General features: G+C 40.8%; 1 protein-coding gene across 3 annotated transcripts in view; it reads left to right on the top strand.

The window, feature by feature from the left end:
* The window catches only part of LRRC8B (leucine rich repeat containing 8 VRAC subunit B), an 82,452-nt gene that overhangs the window by 36,701 nt on the left and 19,291 nt on the right, over nucleotides 1-26,460 (top strand). For 2 of the 3 annotated variants that reach the window (XM_054721311.1, XM_054721310.1), the window contains 2 exons: nucleotides 6,071-6,125; nucleotides 20,129-20,229. The gene's annotated coding sequence lies outside the window, so the exon portion shown is untranslated. Of the gene's footprint in view, nucleotides 1-6,070; nucleotides 6,126-20,128; nucleotides 20,230-26,460 lie in introns of those variants that run through there. The other variant, XM_008154703.3, reaches the window with a different exon arrangement.

Below are 26,460 nucleotides of genomic sequence, written 5' to 3' on the forward strand. Positions count from 1 at the left end.
ATTAGATGCAGAGAGTAGAAAACCTTGTGGGGGTTGACCGACTTAATAGATTGACCTCTTAATAAGAAAGATTAATAAGAGGATCAAATATTTTCCAAATCCATCTAAATTTATTTGTGACTTTTATAAACAGGTGGGTGCTTCCATGGTTATTTTTTTGGGGGGAAAGATCTCATGTGTTTACCTAGATAGTCACTAGAAGATTTTTAAATGTGTTAACTTCATATATGGCTATTTCTTCTAGTGTAAAAAAAAAAAAAAAGATCTATGCCCTTTTGGGAAAAATTAGTAGGATCATATCTCTCCCATTCAAATCCTTCTAATTCAAGGTAACAAACAAAATTGTTAATTAAATATTTAGTTTTTATTATAATAACCTATAAATTCTAAACAAAGCAAATTTGACACAGGAAAATTATATTTTGGTGTGTTGGCATGTTTTTTAGTATAATGGGGCTTACTATATATTTAATTTGTGTAATTTATTATGTTCATTTTAAAGCAGTTAGAACACAGTTTTCTTGTTTACATGATTATAGATATTTTTGGTGGTAAAAATATATGTAACATAAAATTTATCATTTTAATCATAAAAGTGTGCAATTCTGTGGCATCATCATGTACATTCTCATTATGCAGCTATGATTATAGTTTCATATATAGATTTATATATTTAAACATACAGGTTTATAGACTTAAAACATGACCTTTGCTTGGTTGACATTGGCTCTATCTGTCTTGTCTGCAGCCTGGATCTCGATTGGGGAGATAGGCATTGCATCAAAAACTGGAGGTTATTTGCACAGGTTAATTTTTTAAAAGGGGGGCCTCAGTGTATATTATTTTGGCTTCATAATACTTTGTCTTCCCTATGGGCCATATATTAAATAATTGAGGTAATTTGCATTTATAATTAATGATACTGGAGTAGTAACTGGAGTCATGTGACATATTGCAAAATTTGGCATGGAAAGTACTAATTTAGATAGAGAACCAAACCCCATAACATCCAATCTAGTTTCTCTTAAGGGGGTAATACTTTAAAGCCCACCTTTAAAAATTAATTTTAGATATAGCTTCTACTCTGTTAATAACTTAACATTTTGAGCACTTATTTTGTACCTGCTGCTCTGCTAAGCATTTGATTTATAGTTAGCTCATTTAATTATTGAAACAACTTCATTAATATCTATTTTACAGATGAGAAAATCGATACTTATTGATACTTACTGCTACTAATCTAAGGTCAAGCAGATGGTAAATGACAAAGTCAGAATTTGATCTCAACTCTTCTGCTACATTCCCTTCCAGGTCTCTCAAATATTCATAATAATTTGAGGACAAGAACTAGGCCTAACAAAGTAACATATTGAAAGTAACAACAAATCGAGGTCATGTAGTACTCCTTTATTAAGTCATTAAGAAAGAAGGTCATATTTCGGTGATGTGGTATTAATTTTTTTGAACCACATTTTAATAGGAAGGCAGGAAGAAAAGCCAGGTAAAACATTATTTAAGTACAGATTAAACGTAAGTACAGCTATTCCTCCTGTCATTCAATTGGTGGGTAATTGTTTCTCTGTAAGAGGTTGTGCGGGCAGGATGCACCCTCGCTCTGGATATCTATCATGTTGATCTTAATTACGAATAGAGGCAGGCAGGATGGAGGGAGCACTTGTTGATCCTGTTCCACTAAATGGAATACTGAGTAATGAGCTAGGAAAAACTATATAGACCTGATGGTTTTTTTAGATTGTGCCTTGTAGTTTCTCTAAAAGGTAGATGGCAGATTTTTAAAAAAGAGGGATGTCATAGTCTATATAAAACTCCATTTTACATAGCTCCTTGGGGAGGCGGTTGTAGCAGATGGCTCTTAGAGCTGGTGTGAATTCTGGGTTTGTTTTGTGAGCTTGAGCAAATTCCAGTCCTCCGCTTTCTCACCTTCAGAGTTGAGATCATAATACCTACCTCACTAAGTACACAGTAAATTGAAAGCCTTCCCCTTTCCACCTCCTGCCACCTTTTTCCATCAACAACTAATCATTGAGCATCTCCTGTGTCTTATGTTCTGTCCTATACACGGAGCTCTTCGAAGAGCTCCAAATGAGAGGCAGGAAGGCATCTAACCAGCCCTTTGTGTTGCAGTTTAATGGAAGTGTCGTAGAACTATCTACACGCCCTAAATGCGGAAGAAGCACGAGGTATGGAGCAATTACATGTTTTGGTGGTGAGTGGACAGCAGTGTCCATTTGAAACATCTTTTGTGTTTAGTGGTCATTTAATGGTGAACGTTAAACCTTTGTATTTTGTGGTCAGAGATGAGCTCAGTGTAAACAGTAGGCTGATCTGCAGCACATAGCAATTTGATTTTTGTCATTGGGTTAAGAGTATGTTATGCCAGATGTAGCAATCTTTACAGTGGTCACTGTGAGAAGTTATTGGTTTTATAGGACTGAAACTACCCAAGGACTTGCAGAGCTGTCCGTTTGATCCTAGCTCCCAGGGTTAGGGAATTACATACATATAGAGCACCTGCTATGTGGCAGGCTCTGGGGAAACAAGAAATGTCCTTGCCGTCCTAGAACCCCCGGCCTTGGGGGAAGGTGAGCAGGGCAGGATGCACACCATCCTTGCTTGGGTGATAACTTGATAATTCCATTGGTTCCGGCATTATTCCTGTTGCATTATACTGTTAACTTGTACAAAAGAAGAACTGTGAAGTTATTGGGTAAGATTTTAAGGTCACCCAGGAATGCTGTGGCATTTATTCCGTGACCCACCTTTGATTCCAAAACGACTGGCCATCATTCTGAAGCAGCCAGTCATGCTGAGTTTGACAGCACTTCTCCATTCTGATTTGTTAGATGTCACGTGTGGTGGGGAAGTTGTCAGCTACGAATTTCTCTCCTTTCTTCCTGTAGGGTGAAGGCTTAGCATCTGCTTCTGCCCCAGGGTGATGGGAATGCGTGAGGCTCTGTCCCCTCCACTGTGTTTGCCCCCTTCCAGACCCATCCTGTGAGTGCACCGGTGTGTTCACAGATCTTTCAGAACCCTGGTTCCTAATGGGGTTTGATCCTGATCTGGTGTTATTTGTTCACTCAGTAATTATTTACTAATTTTTTTTAACGGTGGGGACAGGACAGGATAGGACTAGACATGGGGTCGCTCTAGGTGAGCTAGTAACGTGTTACCCTGGGCAGGCTAATGATTTGATGTCACTTCAGACTGTTATTCTTTAAGTCCTGGTTCATGACATTGTTAAGAGGCGAAGGCAAGCACTCTGTGACAGGGAAGAGCGTAGCCAAAGAGAGGCCCTCTGGTTCCCCCTCTGCCCGTTCTCAGGATCTCAGCGGACCGGAAGTAAAATAGCAGATTCCTTATCTTTCCTTCCAACCACATTCTGAACAATTCCTGAGAGAGGTTCTGGTAGATACTATTTTTGTTCAATCTAATTCAGTTTCCACAGTTGTTTTCAACACCCCTTCAATGAATCGGTGCATGGAAGCCACTGTGATATCCAGGCCCTCAATCTAGCACTGGGAAGAGACACTGGGGTAGGTCCCAGGAGTCCTGCCCCAGTCCTCAAGGACCTTGAGGCAATAGCTTATGGTAGACTATAAAACAGTGTGAGAGAACTATTAGTAAAGTGTTCTAGGGACAGAGATGGAAGAGCAGTGGAGTCAGCTTGTGGAGGTCAGGGTAGCTCAGGGAAGTGATTCATGGTTGTGATCCCAGGGTGGGACAGATGGTAAAGTGACATGTTCCTTTCAAATTGATGAAATGGGATACTTTAATTTCACATCACTGAAAGTCTTAAACTTTTGGAATTGCACAAAGCAAAGTGACTAGGATATTGCAGTGATTCTTGCCGTATTTGATGACCTGCAAAATGACATCAAGTGACTATGAGGAGATTCTTGACTTCTTGCTAAATCATTAATTGTAGAATTTTATTTAACTTTTCACTACAAGACAAACTCACCCAAATGGAAAGCCCTTCTCAGATTCCAAAATTTTACAGTAGTTCTTCGATTTCCTACAAAAGAGTTTGTTTTATTAATCTCCATTCTTTCTACTGACAAGCAAGAACTAAGAGCATTCAGACTTCTCAATTTTCACAGTAAAAACCTTGGGGCCTTTGTTTTCTATCAGAAGGCTGGTTGCCCCTATTGTTCCTTAAGCCATAGTCACTGCGGAGTATTCCCTTATAAATCTCTTTTGGGGAACCTTCTGTACAGAAGCTCTTACTTGAGAAAGGGAAGTCTCAGTGTTTTGCTTGTCTTCCAGATTCGGAGATGACTTTCTGGAATTGACTTTTTAAGGGGAACTATGTCTTATGTCCTGCTGCTGGGGAAAGAAAACGTTTTTGAGGGAGGAGGGAATGCTAGTTTTGTAACATTCATTAGCATAGCAAACTGGAGGAGCCACAGATGCTGTCTCTGGGCAGCTGGGTCTGCAGAATTACTGTGAGTCTCAGGCTTGTTTTTATCCTGCCTAACATGGACTATTTATTCTGTTCTGAGAAGCATTGCCATTTAGTATTTTTGCATGCTCATCCTTCCAACTTGTACTTTTGTTTGTTGCTGGGGAGGAAGAAAGCCAATAACTTCTGCTATGGTTCCTAAAATTAGAGTGATTTGGCTTTAGCCTGGATAAAGAAACTGAAGTACATTTTGTTGTTGTTGTTGGTGGTGGTGGTGGTGGTGTGTGTGTGTGTGTGTGTTTACCTGACAACAATGGTTGCACTCTGAGATGACAAATTGTCATTCTGAGAAAGCTTTTTTTAACGTCTACATTTATATCTTCTCAGCAATATATTCTTCTGGTTTAGGTAAATAAGTAGAAAAAAGAATGAAACTCATTAATAAAACATTGGCAAGCATTTAACCCCACTTAATCAAAGAAATGCAAAATAAAGCAATAATAAGATCATTTTTTCATGGAATTAGTGAAGTGTCTTTTATTTGTTGTTGTTGGGGTTGGTTTGTTTTTTGCCTTTTTTTAATGGTGATTCTAACATCTGGTGAGAGTTCTACTGATATATTGTTTATAGGAAAGAAAATTAGCATAAGCTTCTTGAGAAATAATTTGATGTTACATATCAGAGGCCTTAAAATATTCATGCTCTTTGACCCATTACTCTCACTTTCAAAGTCTATGCAAAAGAAATCATATGAACAGAGTACAGAAATGTTTACAACATTATTAATAATAAAAAGAAAAAATCTAATATTCTGTAGCGAAATGGTTTTGTAAACTATGACATACCCATGTATGAATTATGTTTGGAGAAACTATAACAACATCGAGAAAGCCTGTGATAAATGATGAGGCAAAGGAGATCTGTGTTTTGCCATTGAATTTTACAATGGCACATTGTGTATAATTAGCAGTCCAGCAAAAATAAAACAAAAAAACCTGGAATGAGAAAACAATCTCAAATATTAAATCTTTCTTCCTTCCCCCATGTTTTCCTTTTTTCTATAAGAAGCGTAAATATTTTCAATTGGTGTTTCTATCTTTTATTTATGAAATGAGTGGTGCCTTAGATATAATGCTTATCTCATTGTTCACTAAAAATTTAATGTTCATATTTTACACTCTATAAGTTGCCATGGTGATGAGATTAAATCTGTAATTTCTGATAGTGATTTGTTTCTTTCCCTGAGTGTTAGTTAACACCTTTTATGAGAGGTCAGAAGGTGATCTCTTTAACAACACTCACTTTTTAATTTATTTTTATTTTTTTGTTAATCCTCACCTGAAGAGATTGTTTCCATTGATTTTTAGAGAGAGACAGAGAGAGAGAAAAACATTGAAGTGAGAGAGACACATCGATTGGTTGCCTCCGCACATGCCCTGACCAGGGCCAGAGATTGAGCCTGCAACTGATTTACAGAATCAAACCCTCGACCCTTCAATCTGTCGGCCGAACCGGCAAGGGCAACCCTCAATTTTTTTAAAAGTTACTTTTTTGTATGTTGAAAATTTAGTACCATATAAATTGACAAATTGTGTTGGAGTCCTGTGATGCATAAAATATAACAATATGTTTATGATTTCTCTTTAGGAATTTTTCAAATAGAAACTAATTGCAAAGTTTCCAGTTGACCAGCATTCATAGGGTAAGATTAACATTCTGAATTGTGAACACATGGTAAAGATAATTACTATTACATTGGTAGCTTGGGGCAAACAAATAATGAATACTTAGTATGTAAAAAAATATAACTATTGTTATAGATGGCATGAGTAAAATCCTGATGTTTTTAAACAAGTTAAACAGAAAATTAAATCTATATACATTTTGGTAAAATGTTATCTTACTGTGCTTTGTCAGTTTTGTATATAGGAAAGTGTGTGTGTGTGTGTGTGTGTGTGTGTGTGTGTGTGTGTGTGAGAGACAGAGAGAGAGAGAGAGAGAGAGAGAGAGAGAGATTTTTCATTTTTAACATTAAAAATCTAAAGAATATAATAAATGTCTCCAACAGACTTAGACTGCAGGACTCCATGTCTGTATTTTTCTGACTTTTGTTTAAGGTGGTATTTTTAATGCATAGAGTTGGTTTGCCAGGTTCTCATAAGTAATAGATGGCCATGCTTTCCTAGAGTAGGTAAGTCAGAAATAAATAAGTCCTGTGTTCTGTTGCTTCCTGCAAACATCATTCTTCTTTTATAGTTGTAGAAGATTAATCTTAGATTAGCTCTGTGGCAGAGCTTTTGACTTTGATTTATGCACTGTATGAAATAGCATGACTTTCTAGTGTGAGCACAACATATGTCTTAAAAGTGTGTCACCCTGAACGTAGAGTTGAGGCGGAGCAGTGGTGAGCACAGTGGGCCTGTTTCCTGGCATTCTGAACACCCTTCTTTTTGTAGCTGAAGATGGAGATCCTTTGACTTCTTGAGTATAGCCACATTTCCCTGCTGATTCATTGATTTGACTATACATTTTTAAAAGCTAATATCATCAACTCTTCCTGCACTTATGACTCTTCGGTGGCTTTTCTGTCACTCCTGAACTGTGTATTTTCCAAACTCTTTACCTTGGCAGCAAGTCCTCTGTCACTCATCGTCTTTCCACAGGCTCCTGATATTCCAGATTTTTTATTCACTTGATTTTTAGATTCACTTATTGGTAGGTATGTATTTGATGTCTCTTTGTTCATAATTTTTACCTTTACCTTTTTTTTCTTCTTCCTCTTCTTAAAGAATATCCTTCAGCATTTCATGTAATCCTGGTTTGGTGGTGATGAACTCCTTTAGCTTTTTCTTGTCTGTGAAGCTCTTCATATGACCTTCAATTCTGAATGATAGCTTTGCTGGGTAGAGTAGTCTGGGTTGTAGGTTCTTGCTGTTCATCACTTTGAATATTTCTTGCCACTCCCATCTGGCCTGCATAGTTTCTGTTGAGAAATCAGCTGACAGTCGTATGGGTGCTCCCTTGTAGGTAACTAACTGTTTTTCTCTTGCTGCTTGTAAGATTCTCTCTTTGTCTTTTGCCCTTGGCATTTTAATTATGATGTGTCTTGGTGTGGTCCTCTTTGGATTCCTCTTGTTTGGGGTTCTGTGCGCTTCCTGAACTTGTAAGTCTATTTCTTTCACCAGGTGGGGGAAGTTTTCTGTCATTATTTCTTCAAATAGGTTTTCAGTATCTTGCTCTCTTCTTCTGGCACCCCAAAAATTCGGATGTTGGTACGCTTAAAGCCGTCCCAGAGGCTCCTTATGCTATACTCACACTTTTGGATTCTTCTTTCTTTCCGCCTCTCTGGTTAGGTGTTTTTTTCTTCCTCATATTTCAAATCTTTGGTTTGACTCTTCAGGTACGGTGATCTACAGTTGAGTTTCTGTATATTCTTTATTTCAGACAGTGTATGCATAATTTCTGACTGGTCCTTTTCCATTTTTTTTGTATTCTCATTAAGGTCCTTGAAGGTCTCTTCAAGTTTCTCAGTGGTTTTTAGAAGATTCTTGAGTAACCTTAAAAATGTGGTTCTGAACACTGTGTCATCCATTAGTTTACTTTCCTCTATCTCTTCTATTCGTGGCATACTTCGGTGTCTCTGCATTTTGGCTGCCTCCCTGTGTTGATGGAGTGGCTTTGTGTGATCAGTGACCTATAGGGGCCAGTAGCTCAGCTTCCCCAATCACCCTAGTTGGTTGCTCTTGGTACACCCCTTTGTGGGCTGAGTGGAAAGTCTTGGTATAGTTAAAAGCCTTGATTGCTGTTGGTACACTGGGAGGAATTGACCTCCAGGCCAATTGGCTGTGAGGACCTGCTGTGTCTATAATGGAAGCACTGCTGCGCTGGTACAGGGCTTGTTTGAGTGGGGCTTTGGTGCTCACTGAGTCCGCCTCCCGAGTGTGTCACTTATGGATGTGAGGAGTTGAAATCTGGTGCCTCACACTGACCATTAGATGCATTGGCTTCTGAATCTCCAATGGGGTGCAGTTCAGCTACTGTCTGAGGCTACCCTGCAGGAGCTACAGCGAGAACTGCCGTCCTCTCCTTCCTGCTTGGAGCATGGAGGCCTTGGAGCTGTCTGTACCGGGTTGCAAGTTTACTAGTTTAAACTGCAATAGAGAAGGCCATTAATATGCAAAAGCCGCTGCTAGGAGCTTGGGTGTGTTTGTAGATTGTGTGGGGTGGAGTCTCAGGGCATCACTAGGCTAGGGGGTAGCAAACAGCAATGACTGGCATTGAGCCGCCTCCAACTGCTTCCTCGTACCTCCGACCGCGTCCTCGCCGTCTTGCGCCCCGGTGCAGCCAACAATTCTACCTCCACGCAGCTCTGCTAGTAAGCCACCCTCACTCCGACCCAATGGCAGACAGCCCAGTCTCTCCCCAGAAACTGGATTTCAGAGAGATTGGGGGCTTGTCTCTCTTCGGATTGAAGAAAGCAACGCCCGCCTCCAGCTGGGCTCCGCCGCCAGCTCGTAATGCGCGTGTGCTCCCCTGTACCTCAGTTTTTCAGCTTTTGTGTCCTGATTGCGCCCATCTCTTTCTGTCTAGTTGTAGAGGTTCCGCTCAGCTAGCTTTCCCGTGATTCTGGGTGATAGATGTTCTGTCTTTTAGTTGTAGTTTTGGAAATTGTTGTGGACGGCAATAGCCCAGATGTTTATCTATGCCGCCATCTTGGATCTCTCCATAAGCCCATGTTTTACCCTTTGACCCTAGAGAAGCCACTTGAACATCTCTGAACTTTCATTTCCTTGTTTGTAAAGACTTGGACTTTGATCTCTCTGGTTTCTTCCTAGAGTATATAGTCCATATGATTCTGCTATTGTGAAGGTAGGTCACCTATGGAACTATTAGGAGAAGCGACTGGAATGATGATCTCTGCTTTCAACCAGTCATTTGAAAGGAGAGCATGTATGATTCACAGGAAACTGCAGAGGCACTGATTTTGGCTCTATTTTATGGCTTTCGTACTGTGAGGTGGGGGTGGGTGTCAGGGAGACATTTTTGTAAACAATGAAGGTGGTGGAGAAGGTGGCTTGAAGTTACACATTCTCTCTAAGAATTATGCAGCCACTGGTGGCTTATGCTCAACAAATAATCCTACCTAATAAAAGAGTAATATGCAAATTGACCCTAACTCCGCCACACTCACAAGCCACGCCCACAAGCCACGCCCACAAGCCAATCAGGAGCAAATATGCAAATAAACCCAACCAAGATGGCTACAGCCACAGAGAGTAGGAGGGAGGCTTGGGTTTCCCCGGTAACAAAGGAAGCCAAGCTTTCCACCTGCCATTGCCGGCCTAAGCCTCCACTCAAGGCTACAAAGTTTCAATTATAGAAGGTAAACAAATCCAAACAGAAATGGCGGCAGCCACTGAGCTGGAAAGAGCAGGAGGCAAGGGTTGCCCCCAGCAATGGAGGAAGCAAAGCTTCTGCAGCCCTGGTTGGCCGAGGCCTCCGCTCCAGGCTACAAAGTTTCAATTATAAAAGAACATAAACCCCAAAAGAAATGGCTGCCGGCCACCACGGAGCGAGCAGGAGGCTTGGCTCCGCTCCAGGCTACAAAGTTCCAATTGTAGAAGATACATAAATCCCAGATACCAGGGCCTCTGCTTGAGTCGCCAGGGGGCATGGCCGGCCTGCAAACCACCACAGGCCCTTCACCTAGGCCGCCCCACACCCCAAGGGAACCCCTACCCTGATCCGGGATACCCTTCAGGGCAAACCAGCTGGCCCCCACCCATGCACTAGGCTTCTATCCTATCTAATAAAAGAGTAATATGCAGATTGACCATCACTCCAACACACAAGATGGCTGCCCCCATGTGGTCAAAGATGGCTGCCCCCATGTGGACACAAGACGGCCACCACAAGATGGCCAGCAGGGGAGGGCAGTTAGGAGGGACCAGGCCTGCAAGGGAGGGCAGTTGGGGGCAATCAAGCCTGCAGAGGAGGGCAGTTAGGGGTTACCAGGCCAGCAGAGGAGGGAAGTTGGGGGTGACCAGGCCTGCAGGGAAGAGCAGTTGGGTGGGACCCAGGCCTGCAGGGGAGAGCAGTTGGGGGGGACCAGGCCTGCAGGGGAGGGCAGTTAGGGGTGACCAGGCCTGCAGGGGAGGGTAGTTCGGGGCAAACACGCTGGCAGGGGAGCAGTTAGGCATCAATCAGGCTGGCAGGGGAGTGGTTAGGGGGTGATCAGGCTGGCAGGCAGAAGCAGTTAGGGGCAATCAGGAAGGCAGGCAGGTGAGCAATTGGGAGCCAGCAGTCCTGGATTGTGTGAGGGATGTCCGACTGCCCGATTAGGCCCGATCCCACCAGAATCAGGCCTAAACGGGCAGTCGGACATCCCTTGAGGGGTCCCAGATTGGAATGGGTGCAGGCTGGCCTGAGGGACACCCCCCACCCTGTGCACGAATTTCGTGCACCGGGCCTCTAGTCCTATATAATAAAGAGCTAATATGCTAATGGTCGTGATGCCCTCACACCTTAACGACAGATCATTAGGAAGCTGCGTGCACGGCAGGCGCGGGTGGGTGGGGCTGTGTGCATGGCAAGACATGCGAGGGTGAGTAAGGATGTGCTGCTGCGTCCCCTACTGGCGGAGCTTGACTGGGGTGGGGCCAGCCGGGTCTGGGTCTCTTCCCTTTTAATGTGCACGAATTTTGTGCACTGGGCCACTAGTATTATAATAATGTGGCTGCAACTTCTTTAAATGTGTTCTAGTTAATTTGGTAGTTCACTAAAAGTATGTAAGAACTAAGAGGTCTTTTCTCTAAGATAATCACCATCTAAATTAAATACATGATGGGATGGGAGGACAATCTAGCTTTGACATCTGTCACCCCATTGATCACCAGGGTTGATTCAGCTGATCTGGCTGGCTAGGCAGGTGTCCCCTTCCTCCCTCACTAGTCCACATGCATCCCTCCCAAAGTAGATGACTTTCCTCCCAGAGGAGAGGACCGGTCTTCAGTCAAGGGTATATGAGTAGCTGCTAGAACCTCCAAACAAGCTTTCAAGGTCCATCTGTAGGAGAACATAGGGTAGTCAAGCTTTCAAGACTCCAGACGTATAAATGAGGCACTGCACATAGAAGTCAGCCTGCCTTTAAATTTTTTTTTAACCTTTTGCACTCGGATGTCGGGTGTGACTTGACACGGTTAGCATTAGAATAAAGGAATCGAGAAAAAAGCAAGCAAGTGCAAAGGGTTAATTAATTAATTAATACATGATGTATTCCATGACTGTGAAAAACAAGGATAAGTAAAAAATGTTCTGGAAACAGCCTAAGTGCCCACCAGCAGACGAATGGATAAAAAACTGTGGTATACCTACACAATGGAATACTATGCTACTGTAAAAAAGAAGGACCTCTTACCATTTGCAGCAGCATGGATGGGCCTGGAGAACATTATGCTAAGTGAAATAAGTCACACATGATCTCACTCATATGTGGGATGTAATGAACACATACTGATGAAAAATAGATCCAGAGACAAAGAAACACTGAATAGACCATCCAACCTCAAAGAGAAGGCGGGGTTTGGGGGAGGTAAGAGATCAACCAAAGGATTTGTATGCATGCACATTAGCATAACCAATGGACATGGACACTGGGGCCGTGAGGGCTTGTCCTGGGGGCTGGGAGGGGTCGGGGGTGGTCAATCGGGAGAAAAGGAGACATATGGAGTACTTTAAACAATAAAATAAAATAATTTAACAAAAGAATGTTCCTTAAAACTCAGAGCGACTGAGCTTTTCTTGGGCTATCTAGTGTTGTTCCTGTGGTTTTAATTGCCGTGTTCAGAAACTTTCTCCTGGGGCTTTAAAACGATTAGGGTTATTTTCTTAATATTTAGAATAGTTTTATGATTGTTTCTTAGACCACTCTACTGCTTTGGGTAAGAGGTTGCAGAATGGTATCACACATCTCTATTCTCCTTTAGTTTCTCTGTGTTATTGGACTCTGATGTCAGCTTCTCTCCTTGAAACGATTTGGTTTTAGTGTTCTAGAAATACTGTGCTTCTCCTTTATTTCATTGACCCTGCTTCTCTCTCCCCCTTTATTGCTCTGTGTCTGGTAGTCCTTCTTCATCTGATATATTATCTAGGGGAGAAAAGTTCTGTTATTCACTCACTAAATTTACTATCTCGAAGAGTTATTAATTCATTTCTATGACACTATCTACTACTTAAATACTCACGACTTCCTATGGGAGGTCAAAGATGGCTGTGAATATTTTGTGATTCTCCCATCAAGAGATAGACTCTCTGTTTCCCCTCCCTTTGGATCTGAGCTGGCCCTGTTTCCTTTTTGAAGCAATCCAATGGGACAGAAATGGTGTGGGACAGGGGTCCTCAGACTTTTTAAACAGGGGGCCAGTTCACTGTCCCTCAGACCGTTGGAGGGCCAGACTACAGTTTAAAAAAAAACTATGAACAAATTCCTATGCACACTGCACATATCTTATTTTGAAGTAAAAAAAAACAAAATGGCAAAAACACCCGCATGTGGCCCGGGGGCCGTAGTTTGAGGATGCCTGCTGTGGGTTTATTTCTAAGGCTGGACTAAAGAGAATTGTAGCTTCTGCGTTCGTGTCCTTGAAAGGCTCCTTCTTAGCACTGAGCCACCTTGCTGTGAGGAAGCCTACACGGCTGTGTGGAGGAGCAGCCAGGCCGCTGGTCATCAGCCCGAGCTGAGCTCCAGGCCAGCAGCCAGCCCTAGTGCCAGCTCTGTGATTGAGGCATTTTGGACCTTCCAGCCATCCCAGGATTGAAGCCAACACCATGTGAAACAGATTGCCTCATCATCCCACAGAATCATGAGAATGATTTTGCTATTTTAGCTGCTGAGTTTTGGGATGGTTTGTTACATAGCAATTAAGAGCCAAAACAACAACTGTACCTAGAAGTGTGGTGCTGTCATAACAAAACATCTGGCATGAGCTTTGAGACCAGATGGTGGTGAAGACCTGAAGGGCAGTGAGAAGGCTATTAAATGTTGGCTGGGTCCTCAATGGGTGACTCGGTTGGTTGGAGCATTGCCCCGAACACCAAAAGCTTGCGGGTTTGATTCCTGATCAGGGCACATACCTAGGTTGTGGGTTCCATCCCCTGTCGAGGTGCGTGCAGGAGGCAACTGATCAATGTTTCTCTCTCACATCAATGTTTCGCTTTCTCCCTCTCCTCCTCTTTTCTCTGAAGGTCAATAAAAACATATCCTCTGGTAAGGATTAAAAAAAAATATGTTGCCCAGAAAAAAACAGTGAGGAAACTGCTATTGGAGAACATAAAATGGTACCATTGTTGTTTTTTTTCATCGTGGCAGAAAAATCATCAAGACTGTCCCCTACATGGAAGATTGAAAATGAACCTAATGAATTTGTGGATCTAACTTGGGAGATTTTCCAGCAGAATATTGAAGTGCCAATTAGCTTATTTTTTTTAACCACCTATAATCAAAGTATTGCAGAGATGAATTTAAAAAGAGACTATTCAGATTTTAAGTCAACTTTAGAGGAAATATTTCCGGATGATAATTTTCTAGGGTCATAAATAAAACTGTTTCTTATGGCCAGCTTCCTTACCCAGCAAAAGGTACTTCGAGTAAGAAATGGCCTCAGGTCTAAAGATTAGGTCCAGAACACTACTGCCATAAAACTTGGTCTCGGGCTAAAAATAAAAGCCAGGGCATAGCTGTAAGACCTTGTATTAAGATTTCAAAAGATTTAAGGCAGAACCTCCTAGATCTTCTCAGCTAGATGTAAGGGTCTCTAAGAAACTTAAGGACATTGTCTCATAGCATTGAGGACCTGATTTAGGTGACATGATCCTGGATTTGAAGCCTGAACTTGATGCTGTAGTGGGCTAAAACTTTGGGGGGGCGGGGACTTGGGAGAGGGTGAGCAGGCCTGGTATGCATGGGAATGTAAATTTGGGGACAGAGAATGGGCTGTGGTGGTTCAACATGGCTGCAATTCCTTGGCACTCTTCCCATTGAAAGGTGTTCGCTTCCTCTCTCCTCGAACCTGGGCTGGCTGTGTGACTCCTTTGGCCACTAGAATGTGTTGGATGTGACACTAGCTTCCAGGGCTCTGCCATAACAGATCTGCAGCTTTCACCTCTGTGCTTGGAGTGCACCATCTTAGACGCCAGCTGCCTCGCTGTGTAAGGTCATGCAAACGGCCACGTGAAGTCTCACATGAGGGAACTGCCAGCCAGCAGTCAGCACCAGCTCCCCGCCTGATGAAGGAGGACATTTGCCTCTTCCGGCTACCTTTGTGCCAGCCAACACCCTGAAGCAGAGAACCACCCACAGAATCACGGGAAATAAAACTATATTTTTTTAAAGCCTTACGGTTTGGAATGCGCAAAATAGCCAGCCAACATCCTTGCCATCTGTTTGTGATGAGTTGCAGCCTCTCTCTGGCAAAGGCTGCAGAGACACCCTTCCTAAAGATCTGAACATACTGTTTTCTGCCTTCTGCATTTTTTGTAGGGTCAGTTCTTCAGTGTTCCAATATTTATGGTGCACTGTGTGCTAGAAACTGTGGAAGGCACTACTGTAGCATAGGATCAAAATCTGAACCTATTTGACTCCTGCTTCTCTATCGGGTGTTGGCCAGTGGCGTGAATTTTCATTTACAGTGACTATTTCATTCTTTGCTTTCTTTTCAAATACATTAAACATTTCCCTTATTATCTCTGGCCCACATGGTTGAAATAGCCTTTCAGCTGCCCCCTTGTTTCTAATCCCTCCTCCTCCAGTCCGTCCTGCAAATCTTGACTCAGTGACTCGCTGTTCCCCTGCCTCACATAGCTGAGCCTCTGAGGCTCATGGGGGAGAGAGTAGCTGTGCCTTTACAGTCTGTGGAGGTGAGGAGGGGGTACCCTAGACATCTAGGGAAACGGGAAACATTCAGAAGACTTAAAAGGTAGGCACTTTCCCCAGATATTTTATTGCTAATTTTTCTTGTGGGCTTTCTCCTCCTACAGAGGTTTAGAAATGGTAATAATAATAATTTTGGCCTTACCTGGACCACTTGAATTGCTCCGTGGGAGTGGGGCCTGGATTTAGGTTTCATTTTATTGTGCCCCAGGTGATTCTAATGTGAAGCCAAAATTGAGAACTGCTGTCATCGATTTGTGATTCTTATAAATGGTCTCTGCACCAGCAGGCATCACATTAGCTAGGAATTTGTTAGACATGCGCATTCGTGGGTCCTGCTTCAGACCTAATGAATCAGAAACTCTGAGGAGAGGACCGCTCGCTTGTGTTTTAATAAGCTCTCCAGTGCCTTTGTGGATATTAATAGGAGAGAAACACTTTACTAGATAAATCTTAGTTCCATTCCAGGTCTCAAAATCACAACTAAATTTGGGAAGGATGTTTGTTATTTGAAAGTTGCTATACTGACAAGATCTGAAACAATTGGTAAGGGATATAAACTGGTATACTAAGTGTCTTGCTAGTGATCACTTTGGGTACTTCTCGGATCTCTAAAGAGTAGTTCAAGGTATTCTTTATTATTTAGTTTTCAATTACAGTTTGGATTCAACAGTATTTGTATTACTTTCAAGTGTACAACAGAGCAGATAGACATGCATTTGGTTATAAAGTGTCTCCTTCAATAATTCAAGTGCCCACCTGGCACCATAGATAGCTTTTATAGTATTGTTGACTATATTCCCTATGCTTTACCTTAAATCCCCAGGACTATTTTATAACTATTAGGGTCACCAAAGGATGTGTGTATGAGGCCAAAATGCATAAAGAATTATGAATTTATTAGGTCATCTGGAAAACAGATGGGCTAAGCCCCCAAATGGTGCCAGCACCCAGGGACGGTGAGTCAGAGATTTTAAAGGATCCTAGGCGAGCTTTTTCGGTAGGGAATTCTCCGGGCAGGTCCAGATCTTGGGCAAGTCCAAAGGGGAAAGTTACTGGTCTTAGTAAATGGAATGTGGTCTAAGTGAAAGGGGAAGTCGATTGCAAAATGATCTAAAGGTCAGTTTCCTAGGGAAGGGGGTATCAATTTCATCAGTTGATAGACCTAACAGTAAATATCAATTAGTCCTTCTTAAATCGCATCACCTTTTTTCACCTTATCCCCCAAAACCCCTCTCAAGGGGTTATCTTACCTTATAATAGACAAATATGCAAATTGACCGCACCTTCACTATGCCCAAGCCATGCCCACCAACCACGCCACGCCCACCAGGAAACCGTTGCAGGGACGTTGGGGTGTGGCGGAGCCTGCACGGATCGCAGGAAACCACTGGGGGTCGGCTCCTTCGATCCTTAGCAGGGATGTTGGGTCGGCCAAGCCCAAGGCCACCGCCTGGGGCCAAGCCCCGACCCTGAAAGAAGGCAGAAGGTGGTGGCCACAGCCAAGGCCTGGGTCCCCGGTGCTGGCAGAAAACTGGTGCAGGCAGCCAGGTGAATGAAGGTCTATTGCACGAATCTTCGTGCAAACGGGCTACTAGTTTAAAATAAAGGAGCAAATTTATCAGGGATACTGATGCTTTGTTTCCCAGAGAGAGAACTCAAAGAGGTGAATTTAAATTTCGGTTAGCTGTATGATCGACCCAAGAAACATCTTGAAGTAGTACTAAACATTTTGAAGGGATATAAAATGACTTTTAAATCAATTTTCAGTGAGAGTAAGAAGACAAAAACCCCATTTTGAATTGTTTAGCTATATCCCTGCCTGGGGTCAGAGAAAAGGGATCTTTGAAGTACCCGCCAGTTCTAAGCATACAATGACTCTAAATACCATCTGATCATCATTTGTTTATTTTGTCACTGGTTATTTTGGAAATGCTTTCAAAGTAAAGTAAGGACTAGTGGAAAGTAAAGATGCCTAACTTGAGTGTTGTTGTTCCAGTCTGGGAGACTTTGGGGTGAGATTGTCAAATGAAATTCACGTGCTTTGAAAAGCTTTTATGATTTTTTAATGAGGTTTAAAAGCTAAAGGAATGGGATTAGGACCATAAAATCTTTTACTCTTAACATTGTTTCTTTGAACTGATTTAGTGCATTTGTGTATTAGAAATAGAGATCTGATTTGGATTGAATCCTCATTGTTTGCAATAATACGGTCTGGAAAAAATTTCCTAGACACAGAAACGGTATTGCATTCTGTAATGACAAAGGACAGCTATGCTCTAGCTCTCCAGTTAAACACTTCAATGAGAAAAATTAACATCAGTTAATATATCGGAAGGCTTGAGACTTTTCATGCATCATTACATTCAGATGTTATATATTTATATATTTACTCTTAGATCAATGGAAAATGTTTAGTAGGGGAAAATGTTAACTGAGAAAGTAGATTATATAATCTGTGACTGGAGATGTTGCAGAAAACTACATTTGCATCCTTGTTTTTCAAAAGATTGTAATAGAACCCAGTTACAGTGCAGATGTGGGGATAAACGGATATCTTCATCAGTTGGGGCTGCTGTGACAAACTACTATATAAACTGGGTGACTTAACAAACATGTATTTCTCACAGTTCTGGAGGCTAGAAAGTCCAAGTTCAAGGTGCATTGTGTCTGATGAGAGCTCACGTCCTAGTTCATAGACAGCCACCTTCTTGCTCTGTCCTCATATGGTAGAAGGGCAAGAGAGCTCACTAGGGTTCCTTTTATAGGCACACTACTCCCATTCAGGAGGGCTTCCCCTCAGGACCTAATTACCTCCCAGAGGCATCACCTCCTACCACTATCACATTGGGGGCTAGGTTTCCCACGTGTTGGGGACACAATTATTCAGTCCATTGCAGTTGAAGAAGGCAGTTAAATATTCAGCTTTTCCTTTAGCATTTGAGAGAATCAAGACTGGCATAGTAAAGGGATTGAATGAGACAGTGTGGTCTGGTGGACAAGACTTGAGATTTGAGTCTGAGGACCTAGGTTCTTGTTATATCTATTTCTTCCTGGTTTTGTCAACTGGGACATGGTAACTTCTTTGGGCCTGCCTTATTTTCTATGTTTATAAAATATGAAAAATAATATTTATCTCAATGGCTTGTAAGCATGACACAAATTAATATAAATGAAAGTCATTTGAAACTAGGAAACTAGATAGTAGATTATTATTAATAGATTTTTATTTGCTCTTTTATTGACAAGGGACTCATCAAAGGAAATATGCATTTGAGGAAAAGTTTATAATTCTTAAAAAGACAGAAGTTCTTTACAGATAATTTTCAGTTAGAATAAATATGGTGAACCTGAAGTGAGTTATCGTTCTCTGACAGACTAGTTACAGTAGTTTCTCACTATGATTATTTACAAATATTACCGTAGTGAAGATTTGTATTTCTCTGCTCTCATAGAAATACTGTGTTTAAAGTAGAAAATGTATTTGCAATATTTTTTAAAAGCTGTATTGTATGCCAGAAGTCTCGTCATGGCTGAACAGCATTTTGGAATGATGCACTAATTTCTTTTCTGGCACATTACAGATGCAGTACAATGGGAGAATATGTAAAATGTTTCACACACCAAATGTCTTTATCATGCTTGCTGCACATAAATGCAGGTGTATATCATATGCGTAAGCCTTTGGAAAATGTGAATGAGAAACTCATGGCCCAGTGGTGCTAAACATGAATGAGTATTCAGCTCATTTGTCATACACACTAACTGTGCTTTCTGGCCTGCAAAATAATACGATACTGGTTAGTAATTATTAAGCAGGCTTTACACACACACTGGTAAATTCAAAGTAACTTTCAGATATGCCCAACTTTTTTATCTTTGAAAAATGATAAGGAAGCAAAATTATTGCTAAAAATATCTGCAATACAGTTTGGGGTCAGTGAGTGGATTTCAGGTATTTAATAAACCATATTAAATGAGGATCATATCTTCAGGGCAAATATCAAATGTATACTAACCTTCCCAGCAACATTCAGAGGTTACATAGGCATTAAAATTTTTCACACCCAATTTAAAAATTTTTTGTTTTAGAAAGTTGTCACATTTCAAATTCATTAATGCATATGTAATTTAAAGTATTGCAAATTATTATCTGAAGAAGATACTAAGAATGGCTTTTATTAATCCTCAAAGGTAAAAAAAATGGATATAAAAGGGTAACTACATTTAATAAATACCATAATTTCAGAGAACTTCAGTCCTATTTCTGAGCTCTGTCTTAAGAAGTTATTTACTTGTGACTATTTCTAATGAAATCAGTAGGCTAAGTTTTAAGTGTGTTGAGTCTTCTCATTTGGACAGATGTGTGGTTTTAAATCAGAGTGCAGAAATTACAAGGTCTGACAGGATATCTGATAAATGCAAGCAAGATCAACTGTATGAGGACTGAGTGAGGGAAACTAACATGTAGATTGCTTGGGAAAAGCTACGTGTTCATCAATGTACTATAGACATGGGATTTTAAAATCTGTTATGTCTAAATTTCTGTAGAAAATTTTCTGTCATTTAAGGGAGTTCGGGTAGTGAGTATGATCTGATCTGTGAGTGAGGTTCTGTATATATAGCTTTGCCAAGATGTGCCACAGTGTGGAAAGTGCACTGATTTATGAAAATTTACTTCTAACATTATATCTTTTGATGGAGAAGTTCTGTGAATACAGTATCTCAATTTTTTAAAGTAATTGCAGCTATTTCAAGATATCTGTGCTTTCTCATAGAATGAAGACAAACACAGAGATGGTGTTTCTAAGAAATTTTAAAAGGTGTAGGCCTCCTGATTGAAGCATTGTCAAATTATTGGAATCATTTTTTTATTGTTGTAAGTATAAATATTTGAAATCTGTTATTTTGGTCAATGTTGGCTTGTGTTCTTTGTTGAGTAAATATTCATTCTCTGTCAAATACCGTTGTCATTGTTAGAGCTGTTAAAGTTTATCTCCTCCTGCAACTTCAGTTGCACACTTGAATTTAACTTAACTCAGGACCCTTGAGAAAACAAATAAAGTCACGATGTTTGAGCTAGAAGAGCCCTTAGAGATGCTCTGTTTCATACTATGCATCCATTACAAGGAATTCCTTGGTGATGTCTCTAACAGATGATCATCTAGTCCAGACGTGGGGGATGTCCAGACATGGGGGTTGTCCAGCCCACGGGCCATGTAAATCCCACGAAATCATTTGGTCTGGCCCTGCCAGGGCGTTAGGGGTGAGTTAATTAACTATTTGACCAAATATAACAGGCTACTTTTTAAGATGATAATTTTATATGGCCCACGAATAATGTTATAAATATCCAAATAGCCCTTGTCGGGAAATAGGTTCTAGACCCTGGTAGGGAGAAGGGCTGAACTGTTTCACACAATTCCCAGTTCTATGGATGTTCCACCACACATTGAATCAAAATATGACTTTCTGAAATGGCACCCACCTAGTTCTGCCTCTAGAGGAAATCCACTTATTCTTTCATCAAATAGTCATGCAAAAATGTGAAGAAATTACCAGGTTCCCCTACTCATTTTTGTTGTTTTGTTTTATTTTTCAATTACAGTTTACATTCAATATTATTTTGGTTTCAGGTGTACAGCATAGTGGTTAGTCATGTACTTTATAAAGTGATCCCCCTGATATTTCCAGTACCCACCTGGAAACATAGTTATTACAATATTATTGACTATATTTCCTATGCTGTATTTTACATCCCCATGACTATTTTGTAACTACCAATTTGTACTTCTTCATCCCTTTACCTTTTTTACCCAGTTCCCCAGGCCCCCTCCTGTCTGGCAGCCATCAATCAGTTCTCTGTATCTATAAGCCCATTTCTGTTTTGTTTGTTTACTTATTTTGTTCTTTACATTCCAGCGTAAATGAAATCATATGGTATTTGTCTTTCTCTGACTCATTCATTTTACTTAGCATAAGACTGTCTAGGTCCATCCACACTCTCCGAAATGATAAGATGTCATTCTTTATTTATGATTGAGTAATATTCCATTGCCTATATGTACTACTGCTTTTGTATCCACTCATCTATAGATGGGCACTTGGGGTGATTACATATGTTGGCTTTGGTAAATAATGCTGCAGTGAACATAATGTTGCATATATTCTTTCGAATTAGTGTTTGGGATTTCTTTAAATGTATACCCAGAAGTGGAATCACTGGGTCATAAGGCAGTTCCATATTTAAGTTTTAGGGAAACCTCATACTATTTCTCATAGTGGCTTCACCAATGTGCATTCCTACCAACAGTGCATGAGGGTTCCTTTTGCTCCACATCCTCACCAACTCTTGTTATTTGTTGATTTATTAATGCTAGCCATTCTGACAGGTGTGAGATGGTATTTCAATTTTCAATTCTCTGATGATTATAAATATTGAGTATCTTTTCATATGTTTATTAGCCATCTGTATGTCCTCTTTGGATAACTATCTATTCAGGTCCGCTGCCCATTTTTTAATTGAATTGTTTGTTTTTTTAGTGTTGAGTTATATGAGTTCTATACAAATTTTGGATATTAACCCCTTATCAGGTGTAACATTGGTGAATATCTTTTTTTTAATTTTTAAAAACTATTTATTTTGTTATTCCTCAACTGAGGATATTTTTTCCATTGATTTTTAGAGTTTAAAGGAGGAAGGGAGGAAAGAAAAAGAAGGGGAGAGAGAGGGGGGGAGAGATAGAAAGAGAGGTGAGAGGAGAGAGACAGACTGATTAGTTGCCTCCAACACGTGCTTGGGGCTGGGGATCAAACCTGCAACCCAAACCCACAACCCTTCCGTGCAAAGGCCGATGCTCTAACCACTGGGAACATCAGCCATCAATATTTACTTTATATGTCCATCAATATTTACTTTATATATTTAGGTCCTCCTATTTTGGGTGCATAAATGTTTGTAAGGGTTATATCTCTTGTTGAATTGATCCATTTATCATTATGGAATGTCCTACCCCTCCTTTTTTTGTTTCCATTTGCATGCTATTTTTTTTCCATCTCTTTACCTTCAGCCTGGGAGTGTCTTTCATTCTGAGGTGAGTCTCTTATAGACAACACTAGAGGCCCGGTGCACGACATTCGTACACTTGCGGGGGGGGTCCCTCAGCCCAGCCTGCGCCCTCTCGCAGTCTGGGAGCCCTCAGGGGATGTCTGACTGCCGGCTTAGGCCCACTCCCCATGGGCCTAAGCCGGCAGTCGGACAGCCTTGGTGCTGCTGCGGAGGCAGGAGAGGCTCCTGCCACCGCCACTGCGCTCTCCAGCCGTGAACTCAACTTCTGGCTGAGTGGTGCTCCGCCTGTGGAGTGCACTGACCACCAGGGGAAGCTCCTGCATTGAGCGTCTGCCCCCTGGTGGTCAGTGCATGTCATAGCGTCCGGTTGTTCCGCGGTTAGGTTGATTTGCATATTAGACTTTTATTATAAAGGATAGGGATATATATATATATATCTTGTTTTTTTATTCATTCAACTACTCTAGGTCCTTAGAATGGACTATTCAATCTATGTACATTTAAAGTGATTATTGATAGGTACTTATTTATTGCCATTTCTTTCTTTTCAATTATGTTTCTTTCTCTTTTTTTTTCTCCATCTTCTTCTTAAGCCCCTTAAATATTTCTTGTAATACTGGTTTGATTATAATGAACTTCTTTAGCTTTTTCTTGTCTGAGAAGCTCTCCTTCAATTCGAAATGATAGGCTTGCCGGGTAGAATAGTCTTGGTTGTAGGTCTTTGCTTTTCATTACTTTGAATATTTTGTTCCAGTCCCGTCTGGCTTGAAATGTTTCTATTGTTAAATCAGCTGACAGTCTTATGGAAGCTCTTTTGTATGTAACTGTCTTCTTCTTGTTGCTTTTAAGATTCTCTCTTTGTCTTTTACCTTTGCCATTTTTATTATGCTGTGTCTTGGTGTAGACCTCTTTGGGTTCATTTTGTTTGGGACTCTCTGTGCTTCCTGTATGGCTCTTTTCTTCACCAGGTCAGGGAAGTTTTCAGTTATTATTTCTTCAAATAGATTATTGATCCCTAGCTTACGCTGTTCTCATTCTGGTACCCATGTGATGCAGATGTTTTTGCTCTTCATGTTTTCCCAGGTCTTTAAACGATCTCACTTTAAAAAATGTTGTGTTTTGTTTTGTTTTGTTTTTTGCTGCTCTGATTGGGTGTTTCCTGATACCTTGTCTTTCATATCACAAATTCTATCCTCTGCTTCATCTAAGCTGCTGTTGATTTCTTCTAGTTGTATTCTTCATTTCTGGTTCTTTTTCTTCTTTTTTTTTTTCTACTGAAATAGAAACAAAACATCTTTACAGGACCTCAAATCAGATTGCTATAGAGATAGGGAAGGGCTTCCTCCACAGAAAGAATTCCTCTCCATTTAAAAAACAGAGTGAAAGGTGACAGTGTCAGGAATCTAAAAATGCTATTTTTTAGAAACCAAAAGAAATACTCAAGAAAGTTGTCTCTGCAAAATAAAACCCAGACCTCCTGCTTATAAGGCTAACCTGGAAGCTGGATTACCCTACAAAGCAAATAAATGTTCTCTTCTCATTGTCATTATACTTTTGGCAATTATTTTTGGTGTTAATCTTAATCTAAGGATATTTTTCCATTGATTTTTAGAGAGAGTAAAAGGGAGGGGGAGTGACACAGAGAAAGAAACATCACTGTGAAAGCACAACATTGATTGGCTGCCTCCTGCATGCCCTGTACCGGGGGTTGAACCCAGAACCCCAGCATGTGCCCTGGACTGGGAATTGAACTGGCAACCTCCTGGTAACCAACTGAGCACACCATCCAGGGCAGCAAAATGTTTTATTACATAGTAATGTGTCTGGGAGGGATGAGCATTAAGTTGAGAATTTACCAAATAGCTTCTTAAGAAATGACAAAGATGGAACCATGTGACCCAGAAACTGGAAGATGATGGGTCAAGGTATGCCTACCTTACCGTCTGCTTAGGATTACCCTCACCTCAGATAGGACTAATCTTAAAAACTATTGGCAGCATTTCAGAGCTTTCTCACATTGTTTTTGTTTTTTTTCTTTTTCCCCTTTCTCCCTTCCCTCTCCTCTTCCTCTATTCCAGCTGCACTTAGATGTTTCTGCATAATGCAATGGAAGGCATGGAGTTTGGGTTGGTGGGGGGGGCTTCATGCCACAGAAAGATAACCATTAACTGGGTGGTTTTGGCAAGTAACCACTATTTGCCTTGATGTCCTCACCAATAAAATGGAGATCTCTATTTTCTTTTTAAATTTTTATTTATTGATTGGATTTTAGAGAGAGACATTGATTTGTTGTTCCACTTATTGATGCATTCATTGGGTGTTCCTTGTATCTGCCCTGACTGGGGATTGGACCCTCAACCTTGGCATTTCGAGATAATGCTCTAACCAACTGAGCTATCAGAGCAGGGTGAGATCTCTATTTCTTAATGCAGCTATAAGACTAAACAAGCTGATTTAACACAATGAATGGAATACATTAGGTGCTCAGTAAGGTCTTGTTCTCTTCTTTACCCTTTCTTTTTCTCTGCTGTCTTGCCTGCTTCCCTCCCTCTTTCCAGCATCCAAAGATCTAACAAACAAGTGATCATTCCTCTAGGATTATATCATAGCACATCACTGAAATTCAGTTTCACTGGGGCAAAGCTGTAGACAAACAACCAGCATTAACTGTTGCTTCTCCACTTTGAGATGACTTTGAGGGACTAGAGTTCCTGATCACCTTGCTAAGAGCCATGACTGTGGGATCTGTGGATCGGGGAGTAGTTTCCCAGGTGAACAGTGCCGGGAGCCAATCACAACCCCAATTTTAGGTGTTCCCGTCAGATGGAATCGTCCCCCCACCTGGTCTTCCAGTCCTGGGAGACAGGAAAAAAGGAAAGGTTTTCAGGCTGACCCAACAAAGTGTTAGAGAAAGACTGATTTCATCAATATTAGTAATGATTTTTTTTTAAGTAGATGATAAGTTCACTGTGTTTGTGAGCATGCCATTTCTCAACACTGATCAAGAATAGGGAAGTTTTTAAATAAGAGAACTAAAGTGGTAACAACCACAGATATCCAGAGAGCAGCCTTCTGTGAATCTTTGAACTTTTGTAGCCAAAAACTAATAGTTTGTGCTGAATAAACGGTCTTGAGCACCCAGCATAATCCAGAAGACAGTTTGCACCTAAAGCACCATAACCTAGCCTTCACTATCCTCCCTGGGACAGGAAATAGAAATGTATAAATCAAAGGCAAGCTATAAAGGAAAATCTGCCAGTTTTAGTTACTGATTATCTTTTTTTTTTTTAAGAGTGTAAGTTTCCATGTCTATATGTGTGCTTTTATTATTTTTATCAATCTACTGCAAGTTTTCAATGTAAACAAAGCTCTTACTTTAAAAGAATAACCAAACTGATTAAGCTGCCTAAAAAGCCAGCTTTTCAGGACAGTGGTCTAATTTGCAGTCTTCGAGGCCAACTTAATAGTGATAGCAAAAACACTTTTATAGCTGCATCCCAAATTTAGAAAATAGCCTTTACATTTTCAAGATGAAATTATCTTACTGTTAGTTTTGGAACACACCATAACTTAGACAACTGCTGAAATCATTTACTGCTGTGATTTGGAGTATGAACCTGGGAATCATACCCTCTTTAAATTATCCATCACACCTATTAAAATCAGCTTCCTGTTGATCCTATGTGTGTTTCATATTCAACTAAAATGCTTTCATATTTAAGTATCACTGCAGCTGTATATACAACAGTTTGATTGAAGCCATGAATGCTTTAATTATGACTTTTGTTTCATTTCACTGAGGAAAAAGCCAAAGCATTTTTACAACAATGTATCAATGAAATGCAAAATCAAATACCAGTCCAAAAGCTTTGTGCATCTGAGCCCTAGTTGGTTTGGCTCAGTGGATAGAGTGTTGGCCTGCAGCCTGAAGGGTCCCAGTCAAGGGTATGTACCTCAGTTGCAAGCTTGATCCTTGGCCCTGGTTGGGGCATGTGCGGGAGGCAACCAATGTGTCTATCTCTCCCCCTCCATTTCACTTTC

The sequence above is a fragment of the Eptesicus fuscus genome, chromosome 9 (genome assembly GCF_027574615.1).
Source record: "Eptesicus fuscus isolate TK198812 chromosome 9, DD_ASM_mEF_20220401, whole genome shotgun sequence".
NCBI classification, from domain to species: Eukaryota; Metazoa; Chordata; class Mammalia; order Chiroptera; family Vespertilionidae; genus Eptesicus; species Eptesicus fuscus.